Source organism: Megascapheus bottae, chromosome 1 (genome assembly GCF_031878675.1).
Source record: "Megascapheus bottae isolate mThoBot1 chromosome 1, mThoBot2.hap1, whole genome shotgun sequence".
Lineage (NCBI taxonomy): Eukaryota > Metazoa > Chordata > Mammalia > Rodentia > Geomyidae > Megascapheus > Megascapheus bottae.
In genome coordinates, this window is record NC_143509.1 from 49,537,685 (window position 1) to 49,542,299 (window position 4,615).

Below are 4,615 nucleotides of genomic sequence, written 5' to 3' on the forward strand. Positions count from 1 at the left end.
TGTCAGAGTCTGTGACTGGGGGGGGGGGTCCTCGGTGGTGTCTTGCTCAGGATTCCCAGCTGGAGGATGCCCCGCTCAAGAATTGAGGGGAGGCAGATGCAGGCTCCTATTTACCCGCTCCCCCTACCCACTGTTGTAAGGCAGGGTCCCAGTGCCCTCCACTCTCCAGATCCAGTGGCCTGGGAGAGGAGTCTGGTGGGCAGGTGGGAGCTGGGACACCTCCGCCTCCCCTGGTGGGGTGCTGAGTCTTAGGGTCCGTCCGCTTGTCAGTCTCCAGTCAGAGGGCTGGGGGTTGAGCCCGTTGGGCGGGTGGGAGGTGGGACAGCCCCGCCTCTCTTGGTGGGGTTCTCGGTCTTATGGGTAGCCCGCCTGTCAATCTCCAGTCAATGGGCTCGGGGAGGGGGCTGTTGGGGGAAGGGACAGGATTCTAAATTCCTTGCCCCCCTGCTCCCGCCAGTCTTTCTCGGGCGGGGTGTTGGGGTCTGAGTTAAGTTCTATTGCTTGGCACCCACTCAGCTTTCCCGATGTGTTTAGGGACGTGCTGTATTACTCAGTCCTCTGCGTCCTTCTGCGGGTGCTCCACGGTGGTGGGGAGTCTTTCACTCCCCTCGGGTCTCCGCTGCCACCTGTGTTCTGCGTCTGGGCTCCGCTGCTTGCTGTTCTGGTTCCGGGTCTGGGTTCTGCTGCTTCCGCCGTTCGATGGCCCGGTTCTGTGCTGGTTTCTGCAGCCGTTGGGCTCCCAGCCTGGCGCCCTCCACTGCCGCCGCTTTTCGTGGATTAGAGCCAGTGCCCGCCGCTGGTTTCCCCGCGTGGAGCCGGCACCCACTCAAGCCGCTTTTCGCGGCTTGGTCCGGCGCCAGCTGCCGCTTTCCGAGGCTTTCTGCGGCTTTGGGCGAGAGGTGGGGGAGGGGTCCTAGTGTTCCCAATTCTTTGAGAAAGTTGGATGTGAGCTTTATCTGGATTTCTTTTCTGGTTTGAGTCCTTCTCCGTTGCTTTTTGAGTTTGTTGTTGTGGATTTCTTTAGGTAGTTGGCTCGTGGGACTCCCTGGTTCTCTCTTTTTGTCAGAGAAAGCTAGGCAGCGTCCCTATTGTCTCGGTGCCACCTTCCTTCTCCCTCTTGCTTTTATTTTCTTGCTTGGTTTTTCTTTCTTGTTTTTGGGGGGCCACGTTGAGGTTTAACTTAAGGCCTTGTGCTTATAGGCAAGTGTTAAAGATTTGATAAATTCCTGCAGCCAACATCATCTCTAAGAAAACAGTATATAGTAATGATTGTCTAAATGATAAGGGTTTTGATATTAAGACTCAACATGAAGATTTGAGTTTTCACATAGTTATTTTTTCCCTGAGATTCAACACAATTTTAGCTAAAACTGCAAAAGCATTTCCATGAAATTTGAGAAGCAGAATTTATTATTAGGATGGAAATGGTTCTTAGATGTAAAATTACTGATGTGTTAAAATGATTTATTACACAGTAAGGAAGATTAATTGCAGATGGTAGAAGATACTTGAATATAACACTGACAAATACCTAATACATAATTCAGGCACTAGTGACTCTTGCCTATAATCCTAGCTACTCAGGAGACGGAGATCTAAGGATCACAGTTAGTTCAAAGCCAGCCGGGGTTCTTACCTCCAAATAACCATTAGAAATCCAGAAGTTGTGATGTGGTTCAAATGATAGAGCAGTAGCCTTGATCTGAAGAACTCAAAGACAATGCCCAAGCCCAGAATTCAAGCACCATGACCCCCCCAAAAAAAAGTAATATTCAGAGTATTCTAAGAACTGCCACAACTCAATATTCAAAAGAAATATGTGCTCATAGGAAAACAGAAAATGGCTGGGTGTGGTGGCTCACACCTGTAATCCTAGCTACTCAGGAGGCTGAGATCTGAGGATCAAGGTTCAAAACCAGCTTGGACACAAAAGGACCTCAGACTCTTATCTCCAATTAACCTCTCTACAAAATGAGTAGTGGGGCTTGGCTCAAGAGTAGGGTGGTAGCCTTGAGCTGAAGAGCTCAGGGACAGCACCCAGGCTGATTTCAAACCGGATGACCCACAAAAAAAAGGAAGAAAGAAAGAAAGAAAAAAAGAAAGGATGGATAGAAGGAAGGAAGGAAGGAAGGAAGGAAGACAATGGATTGAAAGATGCACTTCCAAAACTAAATATCCAAAGGGTCAATAAACTAATGTAAAGCTAAAAAACCTCCACTAGAATTCAGGCAATATCAATAAAAACTAAAATAAAATGATTACTGAGGTATCAAATGGTCAAAATTAAAAATGTTAAAAGTATGGTTATAGATTTGAAAGCATAGAAATCATTATACATTACTCTTATACAATAGTAACATGGTATAAATTTGGGAAATGGCCTAGCTATATAATAAAATTAAATAATAACACTAAGTGAATTATGTATATATGTAACAAAATTAGTATATCCATAGCTCTCATTTGTACTTCAAAAATATACTTCACACGGCTGGGCGTTTTGCCTAGTGGTTAAAGTGCTTGCCTAGCATGCATGAAGACCCGGGTTCGATTCCTAGGTACCACATACATAGAAAAAAGCCGGAAGTGGTGCTGAGGCTCAAGTGGTACAGCTCTAGCCTTGAGAAAGTCCAAGGACAGTGCTCAGGCCCTGAGCTCAAGCCCAGGACTGGCAAAAAAAAATGTATATATATATATATATATATGTACTTCACAGTAATGTTTAAGTGAGTACAAAGCCATATTGAAGAAAATTTCATTGGAACTATAAATAGCAACAATCAAAAAACTTAACTTTCCATCTGCACACATGTCAATATGGAGAAATCTTAGATTTCACATTGTTTGCTGAAATGAAGGACATATACCTATTATTATTTTTGGATCTTTGTTGAGGAATTATTGATAAAAGCTTCATATGTAAAGCACAAAACATTTTTGATGTGTGCACATTTTGAAATTATGGCTTCAATCAAGTAAAGTAACACATTTATTGTTTTGTACAATTACCTGCCTTGATCACTTGAGATCTATCAGCAAATTTACATATATAAATCATCATATAGGAATAGCTAATACAGCTAAAATATTGACCTAAGTGTCACTGATATAGTAATATTATTTCATATACTAATATTGCTATTATAGTAATTATTATAGTAATATCACTATATTATTAGTGGTAAAACAATATTATGAGTACAACTACTACTAAGAATATTGCTCAGCTATAGCCATCTTTCTGTACATTAGAATTTCAGTACATGGTTCACTTTAAGTGCAACTTTAATGCTACCTAAACTGAATAAGAGATTTATCAAGAATCATCACATGGATTAAAAATGAGGAAAGCAAAGGAATGACTAGACTAAGCCTCCATTTTTTAAGGCAAAACTATTAGAGCTCTGTGCTTGGGAAAGAGAACAGAGAGGTGTCTAAAGTTATGTCAATTTTCTATTACTTATGCTGGTGCTTTAAACAATAATGTTTCCTTTTATTTCCTTCAATCTGAGCACAGACGCATTCATATTCTTTTGTATATGTGAAATGATTCTCAAAATGCTGAAATACAGCTTTTTCTAACAGACTTTTTAGAATGCTGGAATAACTTTAGGAATGGAATTACCCAAAAAATATAAATAAGAAAGTTCTGCTTGACCTAGGACATCCACATTGTAATTAAATCAACTCAATCATTCTCTTCATCTAAGTTTAATAGTCTGTTTGTAAATTTCATACAGAATATTTTCAAAAGCAAAAGATAGCTTGCTTTTTACTGCTTATGTTTTAACCATGCTATACTATAATTTTGTCACCAGAGGGACTACACAGAATGTACAAGTGCTTCACTGTTGATTTTAGTGATATTTCTTTACCTAATCTCTATTTCTGCACTGTATATTCTCATCCAGGCATGCTTTATAAATATTATGTGTATGTGTGCATTCCCTATCAGCAAAACTGTTGAAACCACTGCAAGCTAGTTATGTTTTTCTGAATATATTAATATGATACAGAAAGTTTTAACTTGGGTTTGTATTATGAAAATAACTTTCACTTCCATATAATGGCAAAAAAATAAATGATCAGTATATGTATTGTGTTAGCATGTGTTTTTCAAGTTCCTGATATAGATACCACAAACATTAGCAACCAACATCAAATGTGATAAGATGAATCAAAATAATTATGGATTGTTAGAATAAAGCCACACACAATCCAAGTCTCTCCCCACTTTGCCATCCTTTACTGTGGGGAAATGTAAATGCTTCTAGAAGCTATTTCTGTAACTACTATGTGTATACAGGGAAAGGATACTACCTACTGAGACACTTCATTTAACTTTTTAGGTATTATTAAGTTTTCAGGCTGTAGAAAATATAGTCATTTGAATACCATTGGACTGGGCTGCTAGCAGCTAAAACTGTATAAAATGTCTTCAAATATATTAACTGATTAACTCTATTCTTTGTGAAATGTAACCTTTGAGAGGTAATATTTACCTTATTCATCATTGTATAACCAAAAACATACAAATATGCACAGATATATTCAAATATTATGTAACAAATAAATATGCTAAATGAGTAAACAGCCCAAAAGATGAAAATAGCAG